Consider the following 26,266-nt stretch of genomic DNA (forward strand, 5'->3'; position numbering starts at 1 on the left):
TCAATAACGTTTAATTCTGTGATCACTGTAGATATCTTCTATAACGTTATTTTTGTCAAGTTGCTGAAAATCAGAGTGCATGTATCTTCTTCATATCTATGTCTGGGTTGAAAGAAGAGTTACGGTTGGGTGCAGTGGCTCATGCCTGTAATCCCAGCACTTTGGAAGGCCAAAGAGGACGGATCACCTGAGGTCAGGAGTTCGAGACCAACCTGACCAACATGGAGAAACCCCGCCTCTAGTGAAAATACAAAAATTAGCCGGGCGTGGTGACGCATGCCTGTAATCCCAGGTACTCGGGAGGCTGAGGCAGGAGAATTGCCTGACCCGGGAGGCAGAGGTTGCGGTGAGCTGAGATTGCGCCTTTGCACTCCAGCCTGGGCAATAAGAGAGAGACTCCAGTCTCAAAAAAAAAAAAAAAGAAAGAAAGAATAGTAGTTACATAGTAGATCTGAAGTACATCAATGGCTACATTTTGAAAGTTATTTATTATTTATTTATTAGAAACATATTTGGAAATCTTGATGGGAAAATATTGAGGGGTTAGGACATGATTTTTTCACATTCAACATAATGAAATACAGGTGGACAGTGAACTGAGTTAGGACTCTAGCCAGAGTTCACTAAAGTGTTCATACAACACTTACAATTGAATTATGAGGTCTTGTTTAGAAAGGAGAATATTTTAACATTATGCATTTATATTTGAATCAGTAGAAAAGGCTTTGAATTGCCCATCTGTGACAAGTACGGAAAATATAACACTGAAATGAACTCAAACAATTCTCACAGTGTAATTTTCTGAGTTAGCGGAAGCTGTTACATTTTAGTCACCCATGGAAGAAAATCCTTAATCCATTTAATAGTTCTGCCTTTTTAATTTACGCCTACCTTTTTTCCTTCCGTATAGATAAGTGAATTCAATAGACTTGTGTATTTCTTCCGTGGCTGTCATTATTATCCAGAATACAATCAGGCTAATAGTAGCAATTTCATTCTTTATTGTCAGAGTAAAATGTGACTGATGATGTGGTTTTTATATGCTTGTGGCTACTTAAAAATGAAATATTTCTCAAAAAATATTAACATTACAGTATATAATTGAGATAAAAAACCATTTATTTTATTCCCAAATCTATGCCTGACCTTAAATATGTTACAAATCAGCCCAGCAACTGAATAATGCCTATGAACAAATGGCTAATGTGCCTTTCCACTTGGTAAACGAGTATACTGTGCTTGTGTGAAAATTTTTGTTCTCCACCTACACATTTGTTTGTTCAAACTACTGCTTTTTAGTGATCATTAAGTGAGAAATCTCTCACTCCCTAAATGGTAAGATAGCAATAAAAGAACATTATTTCTTAAGGGTGAGAGGTCCACATTTGAATTCCTATTTTTACTCTTTTGTAGCTTTATAACTTTGGCAAGTTTGGTAACTTCCTCAATCCTCTGCTTTTCATTTGACTGTTAGTTTGGTTAGTAACTTACTATCCTACAGAAAGATATTAATAATTTCTCTTTTATTCATTATTCCTGCATGAGCAACTGCATCAACCATAAATGAAACTGTTTTAGAATAAATTTATGCCATGAGGATTCCAGTGATTGAAATGATTTAGTCTGGCAGTATTTCATTTTTTTTTTGTCATCTATCTCAACCACAAGGGCCAATTCATGATCTCTTGGTTTGAATTTATGACTTACATATTTACTCTACCTGACTTTGTGGGTGTTTTTGTTCTAATGATGAGTTGTCAGTTGTCTTTGGTTTCATCTCTACAACTAGCAGATTTGTTTTGATGTCAGACCATTACTGAGATATAATTTCATGACCTTTTCTTTATAAATGTATGTCATTTTAATCGCTGAGTGTAAGCCATTAGCGTCACTACACTTTTTGCTTTTTAATGGGAGGGTGAGAGAACAATTGTATCTAATGTTCTAGAAATTCCTCCTCATTTACATCTTCTCTACCAGAAAATAGTTATTAATTAATAATATTTTAAATTTATATTGATAACTAACATTTACTGAGTACTTTCTGTGCCAGACCATGATTTAAGCATTTTATACAGTATGTCACTTAATCCTTACATTCCTGAGAGGTTAGTATTGTTTCTATTTTACAGATGGTATAGAAAGGTAAATAACTCATCCAAAGCCAACATGTAGTAAGAAGTTTTAGTTTCTGGGTAATTATTCCTCAGAATAATTACCCAGTTAATTTATAGTTTTCAACAGCTGAAAGAATGTAAAACAAACAAACAAACAAATAATCTCAAACCCTAAATAATGAACATCTCAGAATTTCATACAAACGTTCATACAAAGGGGATACTGTAAACACTTTAATGTAATAATTCTTTCCAATCATACTAGGAAAACTCTAAAGACAGCTAAAGCAGATGGATCAAGACTCATATACAAAAATAAGAAAGACTTGACTGTTTAATTCTTTGTATTTAGTTTGTTCATCATAGGTATACTAGGGAATGTAGGTAACATCTAAAAATTGCTTAAATTCATAGCTTGAGTACTGGATTCTATTTAGTTTTGCAGTTTTTGGCTTTTCACTTAATAATAGAGTCAAACTCTAATCTGCTTGCCTTTTCAGGTTGTAGGACTCTATCAATATCTATTTAAATAAACACAATGTTTGAGAGAACTCTCCCTGTTGCTCAGTTTTATCTGAAGACCAATATTGTTTGATCTAAAATGTTTTCCTTTATGGCATTTTAAAAATTGTTAAATTATTCCAACGTTTTAGAAAAATTACGATATTTCCACTAAAGATTTTATTTTCTTCTTTTTTTGTAGGGAAAGTGAACACATTTGGAAATATTGGATCAGCATTGCAGCTATACCCTTTAGACAGGAAACACACTTTCCAGTTCTCCTTGGCAGAGAGGCTGAAGGTAGGTTATCACTCATCATCAAATGTCTTGAGGATTTTTTAGAGTAAATAAATATTTCCCTCTTTATATGTTTCTAGCAAAAGTTCACAAAGGAAAAACAAATCTGAGTGAGCTAGTGTTTCAAAAAAGAGAGAAAGAGAGACTACGTTTCTTTGTAGAAATAAATATTATTATTGTTGTTTAATAGGAAAGCAAAGTCTTTGGTACAAAATGTGTATCTTTTGTCCTATACCTACCTTAACCCTATAGGTATTTCAGTTTGTAACTTCTGGTCTGGAGATATTCAGCCATGTAAATGCTTCTGAATCTTCACTTCTATATTTCTATCAACTGCAGTTTTACAGCAAAAATGTGGTTCATCGGTTTAACCCAATTTTCAGGGTAGGAATGTCAAAGAAATGCATCAGTCACAGAAAATTAAGAAACAGCCATACAGTACCTAATGGCCTAAGAAACTTAATCTGTTTCCCAAATCACTTGACTTACTGTCTAGGTCTTTTTTTTTTTTTTTTGTCCCCACTGAGGAATATGAAGTTCAATATCTTTTCCCTGAAGACTTCAAATGAAATCAAATTGTCTTTTATTTCAAACATAAATCCAATAATCAATATCTGGTTGGCAGGGTCTTATATGGGTTATTTCTTGAAAACCAAAGACAATAATTGAGTTTTAAATGTGCTTAACATTTCAGGATGATACATGGTGAATGCAATGGAGAATCTTTTTCTGTCAATGTAGATTTCTTAATAGAAATTCACTTAAATGAGGGCCTATCAATTTGTAGTAAATTATTTCACTCTAGTTTAGAACAAGCTTTATTGAACACATGCCTGTCCCTACACAGAATAAATCACGCCTTGGCAGTGCAATTCATTTAAATAAATATTTTCTCTGTTTTCATTTTAAATAAGTCCTTACCATCTGCTCTGTCCTTTAGTTACAAATGTCAAGCAACATAACTTACTATTGTGCCATTTACAAACTGCAGACAGAGAAGTGATTTGGTGCTTGGCATGTTTTTGTTTTTAGTTCTACACAGTCAGTATTTGTTTTTCCTTTTCTCATGCTTCAAATATAATGGGAGATATAATTCTATTCTGACACATTGAAAGCTTTCCCAGAAAGGAAGAGACACAAGGAAGGAAGAATTATTAATTGAAAGACAAACTAAGGCCATATCTGCAGAAATGTGATGTATCTGAAGGATTGTAATCACGTAGATGAGATGTTAAACCTAACTCTATGAGGCAGATGCCACGCAGACTGCATTGTAGCCAAGACCCTTAGTAAAGGAAAACCAATTTGTCTTATAGGAAGAACAAAAGACATTTCCAGAGAAACCAAGAATTAAAGGTGCATTCACCCTGTCTGCATCTTTTGATAGACTTCATATTCTAGGGGCATAGCAAAAACTACTCAAATGTTAGAAAAGCATCACAAACTGAATAGAACAGGAGCGTGATAAATCTGGTTAACATGAAAGGTTATGTTCAATTCAGCTCAGTGTCCATCAAGCCCTTTCTCTGAAGAAATCACAGCATGAAGCACTTAGCTGAATACATTCATAATGAAAATAAAAACTGCTGGTTCATTTTTTAAAAAGAAAAAGGGAACAGAAAACCCTTATAACATGTATATATGAAAAATTCATAAAGAACTAAAATTACTAATTGGAAATTTATGACATTTTATAAAACCAGAGCATAGGAGCCTTCAAAGCCTTGGCTATTCTGCTAGGACAGGCTTCCCACGTTGTGGATGGGAACTCTCTTGAGATGTTTCTTGGAATTTTTCTCTCAGTTCAACATTCCACAGCTATCTGAGAGCAGACTTGGGTCTCTAGGATACTGTACTCTGGCCAAGGCCAGAGTAATCTGGGTCTCCTGTTCCAGGATGATACAGTGATAAGGGTGGTCAGTTTTATAGAATTAAAACATAGACATACTTAAGTTTCCTTAGGCACTGAAATCTGTGGTTATGTCTATTTGATTATAGTATTTCCCAGAGATAACGTAAGTTTTCATCTTTTCATTTTTAAACCTTACTTAGTAGTAATTATCTCAGGTAAACTCATCTATTCTACATTTTCCCTGTGGTAAAACCACTCTTCTCTTTCACAACAGATAGAGTGGGAAGAAAAATGTTGATATTTAAAACTAAAGTAAAAAAGCTACAGAAGCTTCTACTATTTCAGACAAGTAAAATAATTCATGCAAGGTGATATTTGTTTTTCTGTTTGATATCAACATAGGCACATCAGTAGGTAACTTTCCTTGGTCATGTGAAGTCCTCAAAAGAAACAATAATTTAGAAATAAAATTACAAAGCTTAGAAATGTCACACTATCTACATTCACAATGAAATAAAAAGCTAGAATAAAAACAGAATCAGAAAAAAAATTATATGCCATCTGGGTATATAAATAAGCAAACAAAAAATATTCTTTCTCTTTCAAATAATTTTTTGAGTCAAAGATAAAACCCAAAGTGAAACTGCAGTCTATTTAGTATGCTAAAATATAACAGTAATGAAAACAGTACATATCAGAATGCCTAAGGAATAGCACTATGACAGCTCTCGGAGGGAAATTAATTACATACATGCACAAATAAGAAAGAAGAAAACAAACTAATTAAACATTTGATCCAGAAAGTTAGCAAAGGAACAAGAAGATAAAATGGGAATAGAAAAGAAAGAAATAACAAAGATTAAAACAAAATAAATAATTGGAAAAATAGTAGAACACCTCCTATTTTATGATGAAACTAGTATTAATCTTCACAACAAAGATGTTACACAGGCAGGACACTTTCAGGGGCAACACAGAACTGAATTGATATATAATATCCAGACATTTACTTTCATCGCCAGTTTAAAAATGTAGGAAATTAATGCTCAAAGAGATTAAGTAATTTTCCTGTGATCAAAACATTTCTTTTCTTTGCAGTGCTTCTACTTACTGGTAGATTAGCCATTCTGTACTCCTGTCTCTATTTCCAGTGTCTGTCATCTTTAATCTCCTATTTTGATATTAATATACATTTTCTCATTTTCTTTCTCCTTTTTTTCTTTTCCTTTTTTTTTTTTTTTTTTTTACAGAGTCTTGCTCTGTCACCCAGGCTGGAGTGCAGTGGCAAGATCTCAGCTCACTGCAACATCTGTCTCGCAGGTTCAAGCAATTATCGTTCCTTAGCCTCCCGAGTAGCTGGGATTACAGGCTCTGGCCACCAGGCTCCGCTAATTTTTGTATGTTTAGTAGAGATGGGTTTTTACCATGTTGGCCAGGCTGGTCTCAAACTCCTGACCACAAGTGATCAGCCTGCCTCGGTCTCCCAAAGTGCTGGGATTACAGGTGTGAGCACCACACCCGGCCTAATACACATTTTCTATCTCAAATTATTCTCTGGGCACTAAAATATTTCCCATTTCACCTCCCTTCATTGAGAAGTTTTAAAATAACAACAACTGAACTTCTATTATTTTACTCTCACTAGTAAAACTTCATTTACCAGAGTTTTTTTTTTATAAATTCAAAATATTAATCATATTTCCATCACAAGAGATCTCATAGAATGGTGGGTATACTTTCATTTATTTTTCTATCCCCAAGATAAGCTTATTTGAATTCTATTTCATTCCAAGTTGAAGATACTGTGAAAAGTTGCCAAAGTGTTACTTTTCATTTTCATCAAAATGTATCATTCGCTACATTTCTTTTTAAAATATATTTAAGGGAATTTTTTTAACTTTTATTTTAAGTTCAGGAGTACATGCACAGGTTTTTTAATACAGGTAAACTTGTGTTGTGGGGGTTTGTTGTACAGATTATTTTGTCACCTTAGTAATAGGTATAAAGTCTAGTACCCATTAGTTATTTTTCTGGGTCATCTCCCTCCTCCCAATCTCCATCCTCTGATAGGCCCCACTGTGTGTTGTTCCCCTCTATGTGTCCATGTGTGTTCATCATTTATCTCCCACTTATAAGTGAGAACATATGGTATTTGGTTTTCTGTTCCTGCATTAGTTTGCCAAGGATAATGGCCTCCAGCTCTAACCATGTCCCTGCAAAGGACGTGTTCTCATTCCTTTTTATGGCCGCATAGTAGTCTATGGTGTATATGTACCATGTATTTGTATATGTACCAAAATAGATGCGTATTTTGTTTTCTTTATCTGGTCTGTCATTGACGGGCGTTTAGGTGGATTCCATGTCTTTGCTATTATAAATTGTGCTACAATGAATACACATGTGCATGTGACTTTGTAATAGAATGATGTATATTCCTTTAGGTATATACTCAGTAATAAAATTGCTAGGTCAAATGGAATTTCTGTTTTTAGGTCTTTGAGAAACCACCACACTGTCTTCCACAATGGCTGAGCTGATTTACACTCCCACCAACGGTGAATAAGCATTCTTTTTCTGTGTAGCCTCACTAGCATCTTTTATTTTTTTGACTTTGTAGTAATAGTCATTCTGACTGGTGTGAGATGGTATCTCATTGTGGTTTTGATTCGCATTTCTCTAATGATCAGTGATATTGAGCTTCTTTTCATATGATTGTTGGTTGCATGTATGTCTTCTTTTAAACAGTGTCTGTGTATGTCCTTTGCCCAGTTTTTAATTGGGTTGTTTGTTTTTTTCTTGTAGATTTGTTTATGTTCCTTATAGTTGCTGGATATTAGACATTTGTCATATGCATAGTTTGCAAAGTTTTCTCCCATTAGGTAGGTTGTCTGGTTACTCTGTTAATAGTTTCTTTTGCTATATAGAAGCTCTTTAGTTTAATTAGTTCCCATTTGTCAATTTTCACTTTTGTTGCAATTGGTTTTGGTGTCTTCATTATGAAATCTTTGTCTATTACTATATCCTGAATGGTATTGCCTAAGTTGTCTTTCAGGGTTTTTATAGTTTTAGCTTTACCTTTAAGTTTTTAATCCATATAGAGTTTTTTTTTTTTTTTTTGGATATGGTATAGGAAAGAGGTCCAGTTTCAGTCTTTTGCATATGGCTTGTCAGTTATAACAGCATAATTTATTGAATAAGGAATCCTTTCTCCACTACTTGTTTTTGTCAAGTTTGTCAAAGATCAGGTAATTGTAGTTGTGTGGCCTTATTTCTGGATTCTCTATTCTGTTCCATTGGTCCACGTGTGTGTTTTGTACTGATATCATGCTGTTTTGGTTACTGTAGCCCTGTAGTATAGTTTGAAGTTGGGTAGTGTGATGCCTCCAGCTTTGTTCTTTTTGTTTAGAATTCCGTTGGTGATTTGGATTCTTTTTGGTTTCATATAAATTTTAAAATAGTTTTTTTTTCTGGTTCTGCCAAAAATCTCAGTAGTCATTTAATAGGAATAGTATTAAATCTATAAATTGCTTTGGGCAGTATGGCCATTTTTCTGATATTGACTCTTTCTATCCATTTGTATGGAATGTTTTTCCACTTGTTTGTGTGATTTCTGATTTATTTGAGGGCTGTTTTGTAGTTCTACTTGTAGGTATTTTATTCTTTCTGATTCACCACATTTCTGACATCCAGATTAATTTATCAATTATTTTAGTAAATTCTTCTTTAGAAAGACCAACTTAGTACTACAAACCATTTAATGTTTTATTTTCCAGAAATCTAGTAATGTATACTGACATATTTATTTTAAATAATCAAGTACCTGGATAACATGCATTTCTAATGGAAATCAAATTTTGATTTTTACCTGCATGCATATTCCAGTTTACAAAATGAAAGTAGTTGAGTAATTTTTTTGAGTAATTCTTCACAAAGAAGAAGAAAGAAAGGAAAGAAGGAAGGAAGGAAAGGAAGAAAGGAGGGAGGAATGAAAGGAAGGAAGGAAGGAAGGAAGGAAGGAAAAATATTGTTTTGGCAAAACCTCAACCCCTTACTCATTAGATAGGTAATGATTTTTATTGTCTTTGTTGTTGTTGTTGTTCTTCTTCTTCTTTTTTTTTTTTTTGGTAGGATCTGTGTCTATTGTCCTTGTTTTTTATGTCAATGTTGGAAGAGAAGCCTAAGCAATACTAGAAGAAAATAAACAGAGAGAGTGAATGAAGAAATTCTGTAGTAAAATTAAAAGAAAGTAAAGCCAGAGTGACCTCCAATAAGTGAAAATGAAGCTCCCTCTCTATTAGAAAAATCAGCAAATGATAGTCTGGAATCATAGGGAGTGAATATGATAGGCAACTAGGTGCACTTGCCAGGTTATATGTTTTCCCCAAAATATATTATGTTGAGGGAGATCAGAAACATGTTTTTGTCTAGCCTTAATACTCATGAATGTTGCTTTCATTGTTAAGCCAGTGAAATTGTGTACTTCTTTTATTCATTGAATTGTGAATCAGCACAAGTAAATGAAATTTTAGCATTTTTAAGTTGAGAGAAACCAAAAAATCGTACTATGTTCTAGACAACAAAGTTTACCTGTGAATGAATGAATTCTGAAGGTTTGGCATCTCAGAAGTCTTTGGTATGTTTATTTATTCAACATATTTTATATTGGCTCTATGTATAATATTTACATTTGATGTTGATTAAACTTAGCATAATTTGGACTCAGCATACTGATTACGTTTGAGATATTCTTTCATATTGTCAAATAGAAACATGACATCTGGAAATATTTCATGTTACTAGTTACTTTAGAAAATAATAAAACAATATATTAGATTAATATGACAAAAGAACAAAATTATTAATTTTATATACAAAATATCTTATCCGTGTGTGAACTTTATTAATTATATAAAATCAATGGTTATTTTTAGTTAAATAACTTTATTATAAGTTCATTGTAAATATTCTTAAGTTTGTTTTCTATGTAAATTTTAAATTTTGTTACATTTATTTAGTTTTTAAAAGCATAGACTTAAATATACTTCATAATTTAGCAAATCCTGAATTGAGTCTGCTTCTCTAAAATAAATTCTTCTTTCTGAGAATATAAAGTGGGTCTGAATTATAGAACCCTGCCATTTTATTTCTAGCTAATTATCCCAGAAAGAGACATCAAACCTAAAAAGGCCCGCTAGAATACTGATATTTTCCCTAATTCATAGGTTGTTGCTTCTGTGTGGTCCTCTGGACCAAGCCAGGCCTGTCTAAGTCCTTCTTCAACATGCTTAGACCTGGAGCTGAGAAAAGAGTCAGTTTTCTCAGGGAAGGAAGCCATACATGTTAAAATTAAGGAGTTCATGTAGGAAAAAGCCTACAATCACTAAAAATGTAGCCGATTCACAGAAAAAGCAAGACACAAGAGACTGAGAAAGACAGCAGTCTAAGATGTTGTTTTATACTTGATCAATATTTGCATCATCCAAGTCAAGTTCCAATTTAAAATTATCCTTTCCAATCCTGAATACAAAATATTCTCTCCTTTGTCCTCTAAGAGGTAGTATTACATGGTGTTTTAAGAATATAGGCATAGAAACTACACAAGCCTTGTCTCTGAAAATACAAACAGATTTCTCTGTTTATGCAAATGCCATTGTTACTCCTTGAGTGAGGGTGTGGTAAGGGGCACTTACTTGCTCAATGTATTCCCCAATGCTATCTTTGGGACACTGGGTCCTGGCTTCATCCTTGGATTGTTGAATGGGTGTGTAAGAGTCTCATGGAAACGATATCTGCTTTACCAAAGATAAAGAGTCTCATGAGATTCTTACATCTCAGACTTTTTGTTTCCAATGCTCCTTCTTCTGTTTCTGACTTTGCTTTGTTTCTTAGATTGACTCAAACATTCCCACCTATAGACACATATAAGCTAAAAACCTTTTAAAATAAGGTTCATGGGGCTAAGGAATGGAGAAGAAAAAAACCGTAGACCATTTGCTAAGCAAGATGATGCTTATGGGTGATGTTTAATATTCATAATTGAACCTGATTATCGTTTCCTCTCCCATAATCCTGTATATAATCAATCCCAAAGTATCAATCAGGGTTTCTCCTTCCTAAATAATTCTCAAAGCAATCAATTTATCTCAATTTCCAAGGAACTGATTCCCTGAGGCCTGGAAATTTCTTTCTCTTGTGTTACTTTAATGGTCTCCTAACTCTTCTTGCTTCTAGCTTCTTCCCTTCCACATTCATTCCCCACACTGTAGGAAATGGGATCAAGTAATGTCTCTGCAAAAATCCCTTTAAAGCTCTCTATTGTGTTTAGTATAAAGTAAAATTTCTTACAATTGTCAGCCTATGCTCCATCTGCTCCTTGTTTTCTTCAGTAATTTCATCTTTTGACACCATTCTTAGAGTATAAATTCAGTTCCTCTAATTTGCCATATTGTCTCTGTCTCTGATATGTGTTGTCTAGACATTATCCAGCCCTACCACTACCCCATAATTCTCTTACTCATCTTCACTGCAGTTGCTAGATGACTTATACAGTGTGAACCCAGGAGTACGTCTCTTCTTCTATTGCTGAACAATGTGACCTCAGCACTTATCACACACCATGATCCAAATAAGGCCCATGAATAATATTTGTCAAAAACATAAACCTGAATACAATTTTGATTAAGTAAGGGAAATATACATTAATAAATGAAATAGGAGTTCTAAAAGAAAATTGCTAAGACTTATCAAAGTAAAACAGTGTCTGGAAAACCATAAATCATATTAAAAACCTTTTGATAGAACAAAAGAATAAATGAATAAATTGCAGAATCATAAGCTAAATAAATTATTGTTGTATCTTTTAAAAAAATAGTAGACTTGGTGTTGAGCACTGACTACGTTTTAAAGAGAAAACTGACAAACTGAATTTAAGTGTATTTGGCAAAATGGATATCAAGAAAATTGGAAATTATATAATAGTTTATTTTCTGTTTTCTGCAGAATAAACAAGTACTTTTTTAGTAATGTAAGATTGACCAAAAGTGGTAACTTTCAAACAGGTATTTTGACACATGAATGTGTTGGTTATCAAAGGAAGATAAAGGGATGGGGAAACAGTACTTCTCCAGACATATTACTTAAGCTGAAATGTGACTGATTTGTGCGGTATTATCTGAGAAACAACTGTTACTATTTGGAGTATTTTACATAAATAAAAATATCCTCCAGGTGTTGCAATGTGGGTACAAGGAATTTTTTAAAAGAAGGCTGCGAATGCAGACCAAAAACTGCCTAAAGTTTAGATTAGTTCTAATTTTTAAGTAACATAGCCATATTGAGTATCAGAATTTAGAAATGTCATTTTTATCCTTTTGTAAGCTGAGAGTGGTATGAAAATACAATGAATATGGTGGCAGATAAACTTCTCTACAGACTCACTGCAAATGACTCACAGGGTTTACACACACTGAGTGCTCTTTACAATATACTCTACAAACAGTAAACATTTGAAAAAGAAGACCTATTTGATTATATTTCTATCAGAAATAATAAACCAAAGCCAATTACTGTGGAGTTAAAAGTTTTTAAACTTGTATTTCTAGATTAAGAAATAATTGCCAGGCCAGGCACAGTGGCTCACGCCTGTAATCCCAGCACTTTGGTTGGCCAAGGTGGGCGGATCATTAGGTCAAGAGATCGAGACCATGCTGGCAAACATGGTGAAACCTCATCTCTACCAAAAATACAAAAATTAGCGGTTATGGTGGTGCATGCCTGTAATCCCAGCTACTTGGGAGGCTGAGGCAGGAGAATAACTTGAACCCGGGAGGTAGAGGTTGCAGTGAGCCGAGATCACGCCACTGCACTCCAGCCTGGCGACAGAGTGAGACTCCATCTCAAGAAAAAAAAGAAAAGAAAAAAAATTGCCTTCTACATTCATCAGAATGAGAACAATAATCAGGAACTCATAAGGATTTTGGAAAAAGAGGCAAAATGTGAAGTATTGCATGAAAAGATTTTGGAACAGGATATGGCCCATAATAAGCCTGAGTACATATTAGCTAATAGTAGATGGAGTAATAATAGTAGTAGTAAAATCTAGGTATAGCTAAAAATTCATGCAATTTATATCATAAATCTAGGACTACAAATGAAAACAAAAGATAATACAGGCATTATATATTATAGTTCTTCACTAAAGAGTAAAGAAAGCAATATTTAATAGGAATCATTTTCTCAAGATGTGTTGTCAACAACACCATCATTAATGTATGATTTGTGTTTAATTTGCAATAATATGTCTTGCTTACAGATTTTACCAACTTGCCGCAATTCTTTATATTTATGTCACTTTCCATTCTTATCCAAAGCATCCCAAAATAATTTCCGTATACTATTTGAAGCATTTTGCCATTAAGCCAAAACCAATAATGCAAATCTGATTCATTCTTAAACTATTTTTAATTAAGTGGTGATTATCTTTCTTTACCTTTAATATTCTGTTTCTAAAGTGTAATACCACTCAAATGTATCAAATTCCTGGGGTTGAAATAATGAAATTTATAAACACCGGAAGTAGGAATGGAATTCAGATCATGGGCAGTATATTTTGGAAAGCCATCATAGTATAACGTTTTCCATGAGGCAGGGAACTTGCACATGCTGGAACACTCTTGGAAAGTCTGAGAAAGTGAGATACAGCATGCATGTACACATTTAACGTAAGCTAAGATAATCTTATTTTTCCTTGAAGACTTTAATAAAGCAAAAGAAAATCAGGAGCAAAAAGAAACAGAAACAGTTTAGAATTCATTCTTCTGTTTCTAACAGTAACATTTCAGTAAGTGAGATGTAAGTAGTGTCCAGTGGTGGTGACAGGAGCTACATAGCCAAATTGTTACTATGTACCAGAGTAATCAAATCCAGACATCTTGTTGGAAATGGAGGAGCAATTACATAACACACACAAAAAATAAAAAATTAGAAGAATTTTTTTCATCTATATACATGAAATATATTGAGAATAGGGAATAGAATCTGATGATGCTCGACCATGAATTCAGTTGCTTAGATACCCTGGATTTTTGCTACTTTTCTGAGACAAATTTTCTAGCTTTTTTTCTCTGTAAGACACCTCATAGCTTTCTAACAAATACCATTTTTATTAAAGTTAGCCAGAATTGGTTGATATTACTTCAATTCAAGATTTGGCTATTACAGATAATGGTATCTAGATATACAGAATTTGGGTAGATTTGCTATCTGGCCATATTAATAGTTACAGGGAGCACAAATGTAATGATCAGGGTTTGAATGAAAGGACACTCATAATATAGAGTAGAACAATAACCAAATAATCATGTACACTTTTCTGGAAATACTTGCCCAATAAAAATACGTGGTGGAGGATAGAATTGCCTATTTCATAAAAGAGTATGAAGGCAGAAGAAATGCAAGAGTGAGATAGCTGCTAAGATTGAATATAGATAGCTTAAAAAAGAAATGACCAGTTCAAACAATTAATCACTGGAGGCATGAAACAAATGCTTCACAGGCTTTCCATTTCTATCCCAGTTCATCTCTCATGCTCTAATGTTACAATTTGAAGTTACTGAAAACATAATGTGAAGTTTTATTCTTCAGATTTTTGAATTAAAGTTTTATTTATTTTACAACCTCGCTTAGGACTTGTTTGTAAAATTTAGGGTCCTGATTGCGTAAGTGTTGGATTACAAGAAATGGATACGTGATAGAGATTTTTGTATATGTCAAAATCTTTCCGATCTTACTGAGAGTACTTACTAAAGAAAGTGTTATTTTCTCCTTGACGATGAGACTAGGTTGCTCTTTATTAAATAAGTAGTAATGTCCTAAATGCAGGAAATTATAAGGGAAGTAAAGCAAATTCTTCTCTTGTTTTGGTCTCACACTTGTTTCTTGTCTCTGCAATATTATCTAGAATCAAATCCAGACATCTTGGTGGAAAGGGAGGAGCAATTACGTAACACACACAAAAAATAAAAAATTAGAAGAATTTTTTGTCATCTATATACATGAAATATATTGAGAATAGAGAATAGAATCTGATGATGCTTGACCAAGAGAAGGATAACATTTTGGATCAAATTGAATTTATTAGTGCAAGTATACTTACCAGAATTTCTGGATTTGTTTTTCTAATTCTAGCAGTGGAGCATTGTTCAAATGTTTCTATATATGTGGGTCTAAAATTGGACTCAGCAATAAGTAAAGGTGAGATACCAAATTTTTCTTAATTTTATATACAAAAATGAATCCAATGGAAATAGAAATGATGCAGCAGACTTTAAATATGTGACTCATCTACTACCCTGCTCATCTAGCAGAGCCCATAAATAATTCCTTAATCAGTGTCTTAGAGAAATATATTGGTATGTAGGAGGTCCCTACAACCATGCCCAGACTCAGTGAATTAACAGGAGGATTCACAGCATTCAGCATGGAGTTGTACATGTGGCTATGATGTATTATAGCCAAAGGATACACAGCAAAACAGCAAAAGGAAAATGTGCATGTGGGAAAGTCCAGAGGAAGCCTAGTGCAAGCTTCCAAGAGTTTTCTCCCGGTGGTCACACAGGACATGTTTAATTCTTCCAGCAGGGAGTTGTGACAACATGTGTGAAATTCTGTCTACTGAGGATGCTTAGTAGAAACTCAGTGCCCAGGGTTTTGGCTAGAGGCTAGTCATGTAGGCATTCTCTGCCTAGCATGTATCAAAATTCTATAATCCCAGAAGTGAAACAGGTGTTCAGCAGAAACCATATTGTTAGTATGAACCATCTAGGAATAGTCAGTCATTTTTATCAGTTCTGGGAATGGTAAGAACCCTCCCCAAATATTAAGTCCACAGAAGCCAACCAAATGCCAATTGTATAATTAGGACTTTTCGAAGGATAACAGTCTCAGGTTTGTTACGTTAACTTTTATCTGCTGAATTAGTGAGAGAATAAAATGCTTAAGTGATTTTGCTCTGTAAGTCTGCCTTTTGATATGAGATTATGTAGGTGAAAAAAGATCCTTTATTTCAAATGAAGATGAAAGAATTGTAGGGAGTCAGATACTAAGTAGAGGCATTAAGTCCTTACACTAGTTCAGAGGCCAAAATTGCATGGCTTACCTTAATAAGAAAAAGGATAAATAGAGTAAACAAAATAGTTTGACTGCAGTGAATCTTTGTTCACGGAAATTGTTCATGTTGTTTTTAGGAGTAAATGAGATGAAAAGACAAAAATGTTGCTACTTGGCCGGGCGCAGTGGCTCACGCCTGTAATCCCAGCACTTTGGGAGCCCAAGGAGGGCGGATCACAAGGTCAAGAGATCTAGACCGTTCTGGCCAACATGGTGAAATCCCATCTCTACTAAAAGTACAAAAATTAGCTGGGCATGGTGGCGCTCGCCTGTAGTCCCAGCTACTCGGGAGGCTGAGGCAGGAGAATTGCTTGAACCCGGGAGGCAGAGGTTGCAGTGAGCCAAGATGCACCACTGCATTCCAGCCTGGCGACAGAGCGAGACTCTGTCTCAAAAAAAAAAAAAAAAGTTGCTACTTGGAATGCATAAACAAAAACAAATAGACAAGCAAACAGGAGAAAGAATTCTGTTCCAGTGAATCTGTTTACTTCATCTAACCATCAAAATAGAGACTTACAAACCTTCACCTAGTTATTAATTCAAGGCACCAAGTATCTGTGAATGAAGGGGGATTGGATTCACTTGAAGAAAGATATTGTAATCAAATCATATATACTTTCTTTTTTTTATTATACTTTAAGTTTTAGGGTACATGTGCACAACGTGCAGATTTGTTACATATATATACGTGTGCCATGTTGTTGTGCTGCACCCATTAACTCTTCATTTAACACTAGGTATATCTCCTGATGCTATCCCTCCGCCCTCCCCCGACCCGAAAACAGGCCCCGGTGTGTGCTGTTCCCCTTCCTGTGTCCATGTGTTCTCATTGTTCAATTCCCACCTATGAGTGAGAACATGTGGTGTTTGGTTTTTTGTCCTTGCGATAGTTTACTGAGAATGATGGTTTCCAGCTTCATCCATGTCCCTACAAAGGACATGAACTCATCATTTTTTATGGCTGCATAGTATTCCATGGTGTATATGTGCCTCATTTTCTTAATCCAGTCTATCATTGTTGGACATTTGGGTTGGTTCCAAGTCTTTGCTACTGTGAATAGTGCCGCAATAAACATACCTATTCATGTATCTTTATAGCAGCATGTTTTATAATCCTTTGGGTATATACCCAGTAATGGGATTGCTGTGTCAAATGGTATTTCTAGTGCTCGATCCCCGAGGAATCGCCACACTGACTTCCACAATGGTTGAACTAGTTTACAGTCCCACCAACAGTGTAAAAATGTTCCTATTTCTCCACATCCTCTCCAGCACCTGTTGTTTCCTGACTTTTTAATGATCGCCATTCTAACTGGTGTGAGATGGTATCTCATTGTAGTTTTGATTTGCATTTATCTGATGACCAGTGATGATGAGCATTTTTTCATGTGTCTTTTGGCTGCATAAATGTCTTCTTTTAAGAAGTGTCTGTTCATATCCTTCACCGACTTTTTGATGGGGTTGTTTTTTTCTTGTAAGTCTGTTGGAATTCATTGTGGATTCTGGATATTAGCCCTTTGTCAGATGAGTAGATTGCAAAAATTTTCTCCCGTTCTGTAGGTTGCCTGTTCACTCTGATGGTAGTTTCTTTTGCTGTGCAGAAGCTCTTTAGTTTAATCAGATCCCATTTGTCAATTTTGGCTTTTGTTGCCATTGCTTTTGGTGTTTTAGACATGACGTCCTTGCCCATGCCTATGTCCTGAATGGTAGTGCCTAGGTTTTCTTCTAGGGTTTTTATGGTTTTAGGTCTAACATTTAAGTCTTTAATCCATCTTGAATTAATTTGGAGCAAGATAAGAGAGTCATAGAAAGTATATATGAATGAAAAATTAATTCATATATACTTTCTATGACTCTCTTATCTTGCTCCAAAGTGACTTGTACCTATTCATCCAAGTAACAGTGTGCAGCATAAAGGAAAATATGAAGACTGCTTTGCAAAATATTGGAGATGTGCTGTGGCAAATTGTAATTGTAACATCCCTGACCCACCAGGAATTGTGGAAGAGGCTTATGATGGGTAAACTTACAACATTTCGAAGTGAATACTAGAGATACACCTTCTCAGCTAAATACACATTTATACCTGCATTCTTATCTTGGGGAAACTCATGATTGTAAGAAAGACCAAATGGAATCTTCTAGAGTCTATGCTGAATCAAAACCAAAACTACATTGTTCTGAGAATCACACATCAGAAAACTGGAGATTTTCAGAAATGATGATTCCTATTACATTCTCACTTAACTCTTCAGTTTGACTAAGACAAGGAAATACACAGCTTTATCATGAATTTAATTAGGTGGTTTTCCAATTGCAACTACTATCCCAAACATGTTTTCCTTATTGAATCTAATTAATACAGCCCCTAATGTTGTGGGAAGTCAGGGACCCAGAACAGAGGGACCGGCTGAAGCCATGGCAGAAGAACATGAATTGTGAAGATTTCATAGACATTTATTAGTTCCCAAAATTAATACTTTTATAATTTATTATGCTTGTCTTTACTGCAATCTCTGAACATTAACTGTGAAGATTCAATTGACACTTATCACTTCCCCAATCAATACTTCTGATTTCCTATGCCTGTTTTTACTTTAGTCTCTTAATCCTGCCATCTTTGTAAGCTGAGGATGAATGTTGCCTCAGGACCCTGTGATAATTGCGTTAACTGCACAAATTGTTTAAACAGTATGAAATCTGGGCACCTTGAAAAAAGAATAGGATAACAGCAATGTTCAGGGAACAAAGGAGATAACCTTAAACTCTGGCTGCCTGTAGGCCAGGTGGAACAGAGCCATATTTCTCTTTTTTCAAAAGCAAATAGGAGAAATATTGCTGAATTCTTTTTCTCAGCAAGGAACATCCCTGAGAAAGAGAATGCCTCCTTAAGGAGAGGCCTCTGAAATGGCCACTTTGGGGATGGCTGTCTTTTATGGCTATAGATAAGGGATGAAATAAGTCTTGGTCTCCTGTAGTACTCCTAGGCTTATTAGGACAAGGAAATTCCCACCTAATAAATTTTGGTCAGACCGGTTGTTTGCTCTCAAACCCTGTCTCCTGATAAGATGTTATCAATGACAGTGCATGCCCAAAACTTCATTAGCAATTTTAATTGGTCCTGTGATCCTGTGATCTTGCCCTGCCTCCATTTGCCTTGTGATATTTTATTACCTTGTGAAGCATGTGATCTCTGTGACCCACACCCTATTCGTACACTCCCTACCATTTTGAAAATCACTAATAAAAACTTGCTGGTTTTGTGGCTTGGGGGGCATCACGGAACCTGCCGACATGTGATGTCTCCCCTGGACACCCAGCTTTAAAATTTCTCTCTTTTGTACTCTGTCCCTTTATTTCTCAGACCAGCTGACACTTAGGGAAAATAGAAAAGAGCCTATGTGAAATATTGGGGGTGAATTTCCCCCAATACCCTAGCATCTGGTATGCTGTTATTGATCTAAAGATGATATAGTTTGGATTTATGTCCCTGACCAAATCTCATGTCAAGTTGGAGGAGGGGTCTGGTGGGAGGGGATTGAATCATGGGGTAGATATCCCCCTTGCTGTTCTTGTGGTAGTGAGTTCCCATGAGATCTGATGGTTTAAAAGTGTGTGGCACTTCCCCCTTTGTTCTCTTTCTCTCTTCTGCCACCATGTGAAGAAGGTCCTTGCTTCCCCTTTGCCTTTAGCCATGATTGTAAGTTTGCTGCAGCCTCCCAGTCCTGCTTCCTGTTAAGTTTGCAGAACTGTGAGTCAAATAAGCCTGTTTTCTTCATAAATTACCCAGTCTCAGGTAGTTCTTTGTAGAAGTGTGAGAACAGACTAATACAGAAAATTGGTACCAGGAGTGGGGTGCTGCTCAAATGATACCTCAAAATGTGGAAGAGACTTTGGAACTGGATAATGGAGAGAGGTTGAAAGTTTGGAGGACTCCGAAGAAGACAGGATGATGTGGGAAAGATTGAAATTTCCTAAAGACTTGTTGAATGGCTTTGAACAAAATGCTGATAGTGATATGGACAGTGAAATCTAGGCTAAGGTGGTCTCAGATGGAGATGAGGAACTTCTTGGCAACTGGAGTAAAAATGACTCTTGGTATGCTTTGGCAAACAGACTGGCAGCATTTTGCCCCTGCTCTAGAGGTCTGTGGAACTTTGAACTTGGGAGAGATGATTTACAGTATCCTGTGGAAGCTATTTCTAAGCAGCAAAACATTTGAGAGGTGACAGAGCATAAAAATTTGGAAAATTTGAACCTGACCATTCAGTAGAAAAGAAAAACCCATTTTCAGGGGAGAAATTAAAGCTGGCTGCAGAAATTTACATAGGTAATAAGGAACTGAATGTTAATAGCCAAGATAATGTGGAAAAACATCTCCAGGGCATGTCAGACATCTTCATGGCCAGCCCCTCCCATTATAGGCCTGGAGGCCTAGGGAGGAAAATGGTTTCGTGGGCTGGGCCTGGGGCCCTGCTGTCTGTGTAGCCTTGGGGGATGGCACCTTGTGTCCCAGCTACTCCAGCTCCAGCTGTGGCTAAAAGGGATTGAGGTACACCTCAGGCTGTTCTTTCAGAGGGTGCAAACCCCAAGCCTTGGTGGCTTCTATTTGATATTGGGCCTTTGGGCATGTAGAATGCAAGAACTGAGGTTTAGGAACCTCTGCCTAGATTTCAGAGGATGTATGGAAACAGCTGGATGTCCAGGCAGAAGTCTGCTGCATGGGCAGAGCCATCATGGAGAACCTCTGCTAGGACAGCATGGAGGGAAAATATGGGGTTGGAACCCCCACACAGAGTCCCCACTGGGGCACTGCCTAGTGGAACTGTGAGAAGAGGGCCACCATTTTCCAAACCCCAGAATGGTAGATTTACCAACAGGTTGCACCATGTTCTTGGAAAGGCTGCAGACACTCAATGCCAGTCTGTGAGAGCAGTCTTGGGGGCTGTACCCTACAGTGCTACAGAGGCAGAGCTGTCTAAGGTCTTGGGAACCCACCTCTAGTGTCAGCATGCCCTGGATGTGGTGTATGGAGTCAAAGGAGATTATTTTGGAGCTTTAAGATGTAACGACTGATCTGCTGGGTTTTGGACTTGAATGGGGCCTGTAGCTGCTTTGTTTTATCCATTTCTACCATTTGGAATTGAAGCATTTACTCAATGCCTGTGCCTCCACTGTATTTTAAAAATAACTCATTTGTTTTTGATTTTACAGACTCATACGCAAAAGGGACTTATGTTTTCTCAGATGAGATGTTGGATTATGAACTTCTGAGTTAATGCTGAATGAGTTAAGATGGGAGGACTGTTGAAAAGGGATAATTGTATTTTGCAATGTGAGAAGGACATGAGATTTCAGAGGGACCTGGGACAGACTGATATGGTTTGGATTTATGTCCCCACCCAAATCTCATGTGGAATTGAAGGAGAGGCCTAGTGGGAGTTGACTGGATAGTGGGGGCAGATTTCCTCCTTCCTATTCTTATGATTGTGAGTGAGTTCCCATGAGATCTGATGGTTTAAACGTGTGTGGCACTTCCCCCTTCTCTCTGTCTCCCCTGCTCCACCATGGTAAGACATGCTTGCTTCCCCTTTGCCCTCTGCCATTATTTTAAGTTTCCTGAGGCCTTCCAGTCATGCTTCTTGTAAAGCCTGTGAACTATGAGTCAATTAAACTTATTTTCTTCATAAATTACTGGGTTCATAAAAACCCAGTTTCACATAGTTTTCTATAGCAGTGAGAGGACAGACTAACACAAAAGATATATTTTTTTTAACCCCCTACAATAAGCAGCAAACATAAAAAGCATTCTGTTATCACCTGGCAATGTCAGAAGCTCATCATGGTATTTCCTATTTTAAACCACCATGTAGTTTTAAAAAATTTGGAAAAACAGGAAGTAGAGCATACTTCCATTACTGATTTTGTTAAGAAAAATTGTTATTCAAGAATGTGTGACAAAGACCCCACACCAACAAGTCCAGTGATTTGTCCCATATTGAGACATTCCCTTTAAACATATAGACAAGTGTATCATAGAACCAACTTCACTAAGACATTAATAAAATTTTCAATGTAATTCAAATTACATTTGAGTGTGGTACTCCAATTCACTTAGTTGTTGTTGAAAGTGTTTTACATGTAAGTCCTTTACCTAACCTTTAGATTTCAGTTGGAGCAATTTGAAAATCAGCCTTGTGATGCAGCGGATCTAATGCTGCTCAGAATTTCTGTAATTAAACCATGGCAAGACCTAACGGAATAATCATTTTAACAGCCCTGGTTTCTTTCTTTCATTTGTTATTCCCTTTTTAAGAAGCAGTACTTCTTTTAAGAAGGGCCCTTCATCTGTTACTAGGTTACTGGATCCTATTGGATAATATCTTTACACTTAGCCTTAGAGGCAGGTGTGTCTTGCTGCACTATATCATCAAGTGAATACACTTTATAAGAATTCAGACCCAAGAATATCCTGAAAGCACAAATTATTTGCAAATAAAGGTTCTCACATCCCCAATACTTTGGTTTCACTTCTGTGTCCTGAACTCACCCTTAGGAATTTATGTAAAGCATCTTAAGAATAATTGAATGAGGTAGAAAATATGAGTCTGACTTACAAATATATATATCACATTTACTGATATTGACAGCCAAAAGTTTATTGCTGTGCCATTAGCACCCCATTAAGAAGCGTCCTAAACACCTACAGGAAAGTCCTCTTATTAAGAAAAATAAGAAGTACAGCTTATCGCCCCTCTTCCAGGAAGAGGAAATGGTTTGAGATAAGAATCTTTAGGAATGCATGAGCAATGGACAAGTCTTTAGTATTATGATCAGATATCTGAGAGGAGCAAGACTGGAATAATGGTGATAAATATGTTTTAAGAAGTGTATAGATGGACCTCAGAAATATTTTAACATATATGCCTCATATATATATTCACGAAATAGCCCACGATGGGGGAAGTTCTTAATGGCACATGGGAAAAAAACACCTGTTCATATGAATATCAATAATCTCTTAATTAGTTAAAACTAGGTTTTGCTACATAAAACATACAATGAGAAAAATAAAACAGCAACTTAAAAAATACATTTTTTTTTTCTCTAACAGCAAACACCTTGCAATGTAGTCTATGGCTGTTATGGTATAGCTTCATGTTCATGAGTGAACTAGTTTCTTTCTATTATCTGATTAACATTCTTGCCACTTTCGAGGTCAACTGATGGTCCAGAATATTGCTGGAGCTCCAGCCATCATTTCTGAATGCCAAGAAACAGAAATGGGGAAAAGCTTGACTGCAAAAGGATCCTCTTATCAGCTAAGCCAGCTTACTTTCCACAGATGTCTTGGAAATCTTTCACAGCACTTTTATTTTTGTCTCAGTGACCAGCTCTTGCCATGTGGTCACACCTGGATGAAGGACAAAGAAGTACAGCCTTTTAGCTAGGCACATTTCTGCTCTGAATAAAATTTGGACTAAAGAAGAGAAAGCAAATGTATATTTACTTTTGTGAATTACTTTTGGAAAGTAGTAGTCCTGCCACAACCTTTTTTAATTCACCATATCTGTGCTTGTCATTACAAAAAGGCGCTATTTTGACGGAAAGCTAGTATAGGATCAACAATATGGATATTGCCACTGCAAAACTTGCCTGGTTTCAATTACAGCTGAATGTCTTACAGAAATTTGCAAGAATAGGGTTATATCAGTGATAAGATATATGCCCTTATTCAGCTATTAATATGTGGTTTGTTTCTCCATTAGCCAGAATACTCATGCCTGGGAATCCTGGTGTAGAAGACTGGGATGACATCTGTTTCTATCAAACCCAATTGTCTATACATAAGAAATTTCCAGCCAACAGTTTTTAATTTATTCATTTGGACAAAATGGATAAATGATTCCATCAGGGGATACAAAAATGATTTCTTCTGAATTGGAGATGTTTTTTCTACATATTAAGCTTTTTATGTGGCCAGGCTATACAGAGGCCTAGGAAAGAGCATGGATGGAACAAAGCAGATCATTCCAAGGTTTCAATCTCCTATTTCTACAACAGCCAGGGGTAAAATGCTGATAGAAACTACTAACGCTATTTTAAATTATAGGGACAAAAAGTTCTGAGGTCACACAGGAATTAAGATTTGGCATAACCATATGGTAGGCAGAAAAATGACACCCGGAGATGTCCACATTTGAATTTGCAGAACCTGGCTGATTACGTTATCTTACATGGCAAAAGAGAACTTCAGTTGTGATTGATGTAAGGATCTTGAAATGGAAAAGTATCCTGGATTGACCAGGTATTTCTAATGTAATCACACAGGACTTGATAAGTGGGAGGAAGAAAGGTCAGAGTTAGGGTTAGATTTGAAGATGTTATGCAGCTGCCTTTAAAGTTGAGGAAAGGGATCACAGGCCAATGAATTCAGGAGTCCTCTAGAATATGGAAATCACAAGGAAATGGATTATCTCCTACTGCTTTCCAAAGAAATTCAGGCCTGCAAACAGCTTGATTTTATCCCAGTAATACATATTTCAGACTTACGACCTCTAGAATTATGAAGTAATACAAATGTGTTTTCAACCACTAAATTTGTAGTAATTTGTTATAGCAGCAACAGAAAATTAATACACACCACCAGGTCAAAAATTCTAAAACTGGTGTTAGCTGAAAGCAAAGGAAATGTGAAATGCTAGTGGGAAAGAGAAGTATAAAATATTAATTACACCTCTGTAAACAGTTGTAGAAATGAAGACTACAGCCTCTACCTAGCTTTCTTTCCATGCTGAGTCATGCCTTTCTTTCTTTTAACTAATTTCACTTTTAGTTTCCTTTTATTTTGCTTGTCTATGAAGTAGGGGACTTCTGTGGTGGTGAGCCTTTTTTTGTTTATATGGTTGTGGGATATGGAAACAGATTAGTGACAAAACATGAAGAGGAATTTGCTTCACTTGGAGATCTTGTCTTTGAACCAGTTGATGCACCAACTGATGAGATTTCGGTCAGCTCTTTCTGGAATGAAGATGAGTCAATTTTCTGTTATTTTAAAAATGGTTGGCCGGGCGCGGTGGTTCACGCCTGTAATCCCAGCACTCTGGGAGGCCGAGGTGGGCAGAGCACGAGGTCAGGAGATTGAGACCATTCTGGCTAACGCGGTGAAACCCTGCCTCTATGAAAAATACAAAAAAAAAAAAAATTAGCCGGGAGTCATGGCGGGCGCCTGTAGTCCCAGCTACTCCGGAGGCTGAGGCAGGAGAATGGCGTGAACCCGGGAGGCGGAGCTTGCAGTGATTGAGCCGAGATCACGCCACTGCACTCCAGCCTGGGAGACCGAGCAAGACTCCGTCTCAAAAAGCAAAACAAAAGAAAAAAAAATGGTTACATTATGTTGACTAAGAACAAGTGATTAAATCAATAGAGCCAAGTAACCCTACTCCTTAGTAAATAGGAAACAGACAAGTAAATTAACTTGATCAATCTGATGCTTCATTTGGAATTTGGGATTTGGAGTTAATGACACAAAGGAACAAAGATCCTTTAGAGTTCATTCATGGTGAAGAAGATAACACTATCAAGAGCAGTATCCAGCCTCTTTTGTCAGTAGTATCTTAACCAGACTGTGTCCATGATATTGACTGTGTCACCAGCACCAGACCTTCCCTTAGATATTTGTGCTTATGTCAATTTTGTTTCTTCAATCTTTCCATAGATGCTGTGAATTCTCTGGCATCCTTACAATAAAATGGCTTTTGCTTAAATTATACATGGGGAGATTTACATGGAGAGAATCAAGTTTAATTTAAAGAACATGATGATATGCTTTAAAATTACTAGAAGGTAGTATTTTGCCCTGGGTCAGTAAACTTTTGGTCATTTCCAAAAGCTTACCATGGTTTCAGTGAAGTATGCCATATTATATCTTAGATTCTTTTGCTCTAACCCTGTGCATTTTAGACCAATGGCATAGTTAGATCATCTATAAAGATGGTTTATAAAGAGGAATCTATTAAGATCCCTAAAAGTAGAAAAATGACCTATAAAGAAGAATCTATAAAGGTTCCTAAAAGTAGAAAAGTGATCTCCTCAGATAAATAGAACAATTAATAGAGATAACCATCATAATTTACATAACACCAGCATTTTGATGCATTCTTCTGGGTTTCGCATATTTATACGTTAGGTATATTTGACCAAATAACATTGTTCAGCTTTAGAGCTGCTGAAAGCAGTCAGTGTTTATGAAAGCAAGACCAATAACCAGATTTAGGCTATGCTAGTTCAGCAAGATAATGGCATCCTGGAAGGTAGTTAGATAGTCAGCCTA

General features: G+C 36.0%; 1 long non-coding RNA gene across 1 annotated transcript in view; it reads left to right on the forward strand.

Moving 5' to 3' along the window:
* LOC129398747 (uncharacterized) overlaps nt 1-26,266 on the forward strand; it is a 136,660-nt gene that overhangs the window by 92,150 nt on the left and 18,244 nt on the right. Inside the window, exon 4 of the long non-coding RNA XR_010109016.1 lies at nt 2,821-2,918. This is a non-coding gene — a long non-coding RNA (uncharacterized LOC129398747). The remainder of the gene's footprint in view (nt 1-2,820; nt 2,919-26,266) is intronic.

The sequence above is a fragment of the Pan paniscus genome, chromosome 11, assembly GCF_029289425.2.
Source record: "Pan paniscus chromosome 11, NHGRI_mPanPan1-v2.0_pri, whole genome shotgun sequence".
Taxonomy (NCBI): Eukaryota; Metazoa; Chordata; class Mammalia; order Primates; family Hominidae; genus Pan; species Pan paniscus.